The sequence below is a fragment of the Arachis ipaensis genome, chromosome B08 (assembly GCF_000816755.2).
Source record: "Arachis ipaensis cultivar K30076 chromosome B08, Araip1.1, whole genome shotgun sequence".
In the NCBI taxonomy this organism is placed as follows: domain Eukaryota; kingdom Viridiplantae; phylum Streptophyta; class Magnoliopsida; order Fabales; family Fabaceae; genus Arachis; species Arachis ipaensis.
The window spans coordinates 20,480,086-20,487,588 of NC_029792.2; the positions used below are offsets into that span (position 1 = coordinate 20,480,086).

General features: G+C 40.0%; 1 long non-coding RNA gene across 2 annotated transcripts in view; it reads left to right on the forward strand.

Moving 5' to 3' along the window:
• LOC107614269 overlaps positions 1-6,649 on the forward strand; it is a 19,213-nt gene extending 12,564 nt beyond the window's left edge. For both annotated transcript variants that reach the window (XR_002352136.1, XR_002352133.1), the window contains exon 5: positions 6,638-6,649. This is a non-coding gene — a long non-coding RNA (uncharacterized LOC107614269). The remainder of the gene's footprint in view (positions 1-6,637) is intronic.

Consider the following 7,503-nt stretch of genomic DNA (forward strand, 5'->3'; position numbering starts at 1 on the left):
ATTAACCCTTATAATATTATAAGTGTCAATGATATTCTATATAAGTTAGATCATGAAAACTTCATAAAGACAACTAATTCAATTATTAAATAAGGAGGATATAATACTCTACCATACAGAGCTTTACACCTAAGATGTAAAACAGAGGTGGCGATGCGCTACAACTTCTAAAAGAAAAAAATATTTATATAATATAACAAGGATATTTTTATCTAAGAGCCTTTTGAAGAAAAGTTATTAAACGAAATAAAAGTAGAACAACGCAACACTCACGATCGAATAAAAGTAGAAAGGTAGACAAGATTGAATAGAAATGATAATATATGTATAAGATCAGAGTTCCAAAATGCAATTAACAACCTCTGGGCTCGGCTTACGAAGCAAAGACCGACCAGAGTATACACTCCAAAATAACCCAAAACAAAAAATCAACTACCTGTTTCTCCAAGTCAAATTCTAAGAAGGACAAACATAGGATTCAAGGTGGAGAATCTATATACATATGTAAATATAAATATAAATAAAATACAACTCTGAGTCCCAAGAGTTCTTTGCTTCATCAGAGTCTCCAGAATACAGAGTGGTGCTTCTCAACCTGCATCTGAAAAATAATAATATTGAATGGGATGAGAACCGGGAGTTCTCAGTATGGTTAATGTGCCCACATATATAATAAATAAGGTCCCGGCACTCAGATTATAAATCTTAAAGAACTAAAATAGAAACCATAAATAGGGGTAGATATCTATGGTTCTTAAGGTTCTAACTTAATCTCTCAAATTAAAATTCACTCACTGTCTCATGAAACTCTAACTTTACAATTCACCTCCTACCTCCTCCAACTCTCTAGATTCACCAATGCACAGACAAATAATACAAGCAAAGACAAACACAATTAGAATACAATTACAGCTGGTAGTAAATATAGCAGGTAAGCATAGATTATCAATTAGGCAATCCCAAGAAATGCAAACTCAAGCAAAACTGACAAATGCATATGATGAATTCCTTTCTTACTGGCCGTGAGCTCACGTGTCGGTTACTTTACCAGAACCTAACACATCTGGTAGCTAACCCAGACATTTGTCTCTAGGTTGCGCATCTCCAGTAGGATCATAAACGAAGGAGAGTGCCTTTCCACATCGAAGGAGTGTGCCTTTCCACCTTCTCTTGGAGGATATATGAATGAGAGTGCCTTTCCACATCGAAGGAGTGTGCCTTTCTACCTTGCAACCAGAGAAGAATGTGGGGTAAATAATACGAAGGAGATTGTCTTTTCACTTTTCCCACACCCTCATCACGACAAGAGAGGGAGCTTCCGTCCTCAACTTGCCATCCGTAAACATTTCAAGTTAACGAGCAAGCGGAATCGCACCCAAATCTTGCCCTCTCGACCATTCCGGCCATACACATCTCGACCATTCCGGCCACACACACAGTCATCCCAATCTCATCATTAACACCTCAGTTCAGCTACTCTAGACCTTCCTTTCCTTCCCAGTAACCTTTCTTTCCATAGCCTAATCTCATCACTACACTTAAAACTAAACTTTAGGGGTTAAAAGAATGAAAATAGAGGTTTAGAGGTTTAAATTTGAGCTTTAAAACACAAGATCCATTTTTGCTGAAACAGGGGCCACGCGTATGCGTGGGCGTACTTTTTCCTTCCTCGCGTACGCAAGCACCTTGCTCACGTACGCAAGATACCCAACCCGAAAAGGTTGGTCGCGTCGCGTGTAGGTGGTCGCATACGCAAGCTTATGCAGAACAACAAAAATGCTGAATGCTGTAGAAATTTCAGCTTTGCACTCCAAACTTCCAACGGGCATAACTTTTTTTTTGTTTTAAAAAATTTTTCGTTTGTTCTTCGAATAACGTAAAAAATTTCACGAACCTAATTTTCATATGAAAAAAGTTTGAAATCATTCAAGGGTCCAGAATCCAAGTTATGGCTCGCTAAAGTTCGTCCAAAAACCAATTTTCACAAAAACCTTCTAACTTCTATTTCATTGATTCACCATTCAAATATCAACCATTCTACACTTAAAAATCAGTCCTAAAATATGCAATATCATAGCAACATAATTCTATACCCTGCTATCATCCATCACACATCGACCTTACACAATTTTACACCTAAATTCTTACTTTAAATAATAAGACTATGAGCAATCCACCAATTATGCACAAACAAAGCTGTTGCAGAAGTTTCCAAAGCACTGAGACCTCTGCTCTTACACAGAGTATATGTGAAATGACTAACCTACTGAAGCAAATGCAGTTAAATCAATAACAAACTCAGCCTTCCCCACCACAACAAAACCAACAGTTAGTTCCACAAAGAGTATGCGGAATATGTGATGACTATAGTCATTATACTGATGAATGCCCATAGCTCCAACAAGAAGACAACACTGTGGCAGCTACTCATAACTTCTATGATCGCCCGAATCAAGGATACAATTAACAAGGTGGCAACTACAACCAAGGTGGAAACTATAACCAAGGATGGCAAGACAACTCCAACCAAAGTTGGAGAGATAACTCCAACCATGGCTGGAGGGACAACTATAACAGAGGAGGCAGAGATAACAATGAAAACCAGAGGTGGAATAACAACAACAGACAACAGAATCAGAACCAACCTTACAGAGCTCTTCACCTAAGACAGTCACAAGTACCCCAGCATAACCAACAACAAGTCCCACATATCACTTGTCCTACTTCCTCATCAAATGACGAGATGCTTCATTCTCTTGCACAAGGACAACAAAACATGCAGACTACACTGAACTCTACTCTAAATAGTCTGAATGCTACCTTACAAGCTCTCGCCACCCGGATAGATTCATTACCTACTTCCACTAACCAACCTTTAAGCTCCAGTGGAATTTCTTCTCAACCCTTACCTAATCCCAAGGGTGGCATCAATGCCATCACTTTAAGGTCCGGAACCACACTGCCAGAGAGAAATCAGGAGGAGCTAAGCCCAATAGAACACACCCAAATTGAAGACTCAATGGAAGTGGAAGATGCTGAAATGGAAGATGCTAAAGAGGAAGATCAAGTACAAGACAAGGTTGAAGAAGAAATAGCTCAGCCAAGGAATGGAGCACCAAAGGATGAAGAGGCTGCAAGTGGCTCCATCCCTATCCCATTCCCACACCTTGCAAGGAAGTCCAAAAAGCAAATGGAACTTGATCCCAAAATGGTAGAAATTTTCAAAAAGGTTGAGGTAACTGTTCCCCTTTTTGATGTCATTCAGCAAGTACCTAAATATTTAAAGTTTCTGAAAGATTTATGCATTCATAAGGATAAAATTTATGAATTAGAAACTATTCCTTTAGGTAGTTCTATATCTGCTTTAATGGGAGGTATACCTGAAAAATGTAGTGATCCAGGTCCATGTATGGTAAATTGTACCATTGGAGGTGTAATATTTTCTGATTGCATGTGTGACTTAGGAGCATGTGTTAGTATAATGCTATTGTCTATATATGATACTTTAAGGCTTCCTCCCTTAAAAAGGTTGACAGCTCGTTTTGTGTTGGCAGATAAAAGCATTATTACAGTAGTTGGAATTGCTGAAGATGTATTAGTGAGCATTAAGGGGCTCACATTTCCCATTGACTTCTATATCCTGGAAATGCCCCCTAATGACTCAGGAAGACCATCATCAATCCTGCTTGAAAGACCATTCCTGAAAACTTCAAAATTCAAGCTGGATGCATTCTCAGGAACTTACTCCTTTGAAATAGATGGCAGAACAGTGAGTTTCAATTTAAATAAAGCTATGAAGCACCCTCCGAAAGATCATTCTATATTCCAGTGCGACATCATTGATGAAACTATAGCTGAAGTTCACCAAGAAGAAGTAGAAGAGAAACACATGGAGCAAGGTCCAAGTGTGGGAACACCCTCTGAACATAATGAAGACACTTTGCCATTATCACTAGCCCCGGATGATCCAGAGCCTAGCCATGAGCAGAAATTGGAATTGAAACCCCTTCCTCCACACCTCAAGTATGCTTACCTTGAGGATAATCAGAAGTTCCCAGTTATCATTGCAAGGGAACTCACTTCTCAACAAGAGGAGCAACTGCTCGGTGTACTGAGAAAGCACAAAAAAGCAATTAGATTGAGCTTGGCGGATATAGTAGGCATCAGCCCTCAAATTTGTGAGCACAGAATATATTTAGAAGAAGGAGCAAAGCCTGTCCGTCAACCCCAAAGAAGATTGAATCCCACCATCTTAGAAGTTGTCAAGAAAGAAGTGACAAGGCTACCTGAAGCAGATATCATTTACCCTATCTCAGACAGTGAATGGGTCAGTCCAGTACAAGTGGTGCCCAAGAAGTCTGGAGTCACAATAGTAAAGAATGAGCATGGAGAGCTCCTGACAACTAGAGTGCAGAATTCATGGAGAGTTTGCATTGACTATAGGCGTCTCAACCAAGCTACTCGCAAGGATCACTACCCCTTGCCATTTATTGATCAGATGCTTGATCGCCTGTCAGGTAAATCCCATTACTACTTTTTAAATGGTTATACAGGCTATTTTCAAATTCATATAGCTCCTAAAGATCAGGAGAAGACTACTTTTACATGTCCCTTTGGAACGTATGCATACAAAAGGATGCCTTTTAGCTTATGTAATGCACTGGCTACTTTCCAAAGATGCATGATGAGTATCTTTTCAGATCTTATTGAGAACTATATGGAAGTATTTATGGATGATTTTAGCATATATGGTGATTCGTTTAACCTTTGCTTGGATAGTTTAGATAGAGTATTAGACAGGTGTGTTAGTTCAAACCTTGTATTGAATTTTGAAAAATGTCACTTTATGGTAAAACAAGGGATTGTTCTAGGACATGTTTCTAATACTGGTATTTCTGTAGATCCAGCAAAGGTGGATGTCATTTCTAGTTTACCTTACCCCTCCTCCGTGAGGGAAGTCTGTTCGTTCCTTGGCCATGCAGGTTTTTACAGGAGATTCATTAAGGACTTCAATAAGGTAGCATTACCTTTATCCAGACTGTTGCAGAAATATATTGAGTTCGAGTTCAGTGAGGATTGCATGCAAGCATTTGATAAGCTGAAGATCACCCTGACTCAAGCTCCAATTGTGAGAGGACCAAACTGGAGCCAGCCATTTGAAATTATGTGTGATGCCTCCAACCATGCAGTAGGAGCGGCGTTGGCTCAGCGCGAAGGTAAGGACCCCTTCGTAATTGCTTATGCATCTAAGACCTTAGATGCTGCTCAGTCTAATTACACTACTACTGAGAAAGAGCTTCTAGCTATTGTTTTTGCTCTGGATAAATTTCGAGCCTATTTACTTGGTACTAAGGTGGTAGTGTACTCAGACCATGAAACTCTAAAGTATCTATTAGCTAAAAAAGAGTCTAAACCAAGATTGATACGTTGGATACTGCTGCTGCAAGAATTTAATTTAGAAATTAAGGATAGGAGTGGTAACCAGAATTTAATGGTAGACCACTTGAGTCGCCTTGAGCACATTAAGGATGACTCCACTCCTATCAATGATACTTTCCCATTTGATAGATTGCAAGCAATATCCGAAGTAGTTCCTTGGTATGCACCTATAGCTTATTATCTAGTTAGCCATACTTTCCCTCCCAATTTTACTAAGCATCAAAGGGACAAGCTGAAAAGCGAGTCTAAAAATTATATATGGGATGACCCATATCTATGGAGGTGTGGTGCTGACCAGGTAATTAGAAGATGTGTGGCCCAATCAGAATTCCAGTCCATTTTAAAGGCCTGCCACTCTTCTGAGAGTGGAGGACATTTTGGCCCTCAAAGAACAGCTAGAAAAATTTTAGACTATGAATTCTGGTGGCCTACTCTTTTTAAAGATGCTGCTGAATTTTGTAAATCTTGTTTCCCATGCCAAAGATTTGGTAATATATCCAAGAGAGATGAGATGCCTCAATAGATTATGCTTTTCTGTGAAATTTTTTATGTTTGGGGCATTGACTTCATGGGTCCATTTCCAAACTCTAATGGTTACCTTTATATACTATTAGTTGTAGATTATGTTTCTAAATGGGTGGAAGCAATCCCTACCCGTATTGATGATGCTAGCACTGTTGTTTCCTTTATTAGAAACCATATTATTTGTCGCTTTGGATCACCACGAGAAATCGTGAGCGATCCAGGCACTCATTTTTATAACAGGAGACTAACAGGATTACTGAAGAAGCATGGGATTGTTCATAAAGTAGCAACAGCTTATCATCCCAAGACCAATAGACAAGCAGAAGTGTCTAACAGGGAGATTAAACGCATTCTAGAGAAGATAGTAAAACCTCATAGGAAGGACTGGAGTGCTAGGCTACAAGATGTACTCTGGGCATATAGAACAGCATACAAAACACCCATTGGGATGAGCCCCTTCCGCTTAGTATACGGAAAGGCTTGCCACCTTCCAGTAGAGGTAGAACACAAGACTTTCTGGGCTGTAAGGGAGTGCAACATGAATTTTGAAGAAGCTGGTGCTGAAAGAAAGCTGCAACTAGCAGAATTAGAAAACCTTCGCCTAGAAGCATATGACAACTCCAGATGATACAAAGAGAAGATGAAGGCTGTCCATGATAAGCACATAAAAAAGAGAAAGTTCAGACAAGGGGAGTTAGTTCTTCTTTATAACTCCAGACTGAGGCTTATGCTAGGTAAACTGAGATCAAGATGGGAAGGTCCCTATAGAGTAGAAAAGGCAGAGCCATACGGTGTTTTTCACCTGCGTCATCCTTCAAGCTCTAAATTCATCAAGGTCAATGGACATCGCCTAAAGCTTTATCATGGAGAGAAGATTAAGGATCAGAAAGAACTAGAGGTTTTCCTCTTGGAAGACCCACCAACAGAAGCATAATGAACCTGAAGAACATCTAACTTAAGGACGTAAAAGCAAAGTGCTAGGTGGGAGACAACCCACCATGGTATGATCATTCCGTTTCAGTCTTAGTTTTATTTTACTTTATTCTATTTTGCTTTTGTTAATGACTCTTCTCATAATATCTGCATATAGTTTGCATTTGCATTTGCATTTTGCATAAAAAAAATGAATGCACGCGACGCACAAGCGTCGCTGATTTCAAACCAAGAAGAAAAGAAGCAAAGAGTCACGTGGGAGTGTGGCTGGAGGCGTGCCTTAGGCACAAGCATGCCCACGCGAACGCATGACCCACGCGTCTGCGTCATTTGAAAAATAACCTCCCACACGTGCGCGTCGCCCATGAGCACGCGTGACCCTGCAAAATCAACGTAAAGAGGTATATGGTAGAGAGTTATGATGGAGTGGGCTGTAATGATGCTGGAAGCACAAACCCTATCACGCGAATACGTGCCTTACGCGTCCGTGTCATTTTTCAAAAAGAGGTCATTCACGCGTGCGCGTCACCAAAAATTTTTGCAACACGCGAACAAAACAGAAAGTTGCGCGTGCGCAAGGCTGCACTCGCGCCAATAGCCTAAATC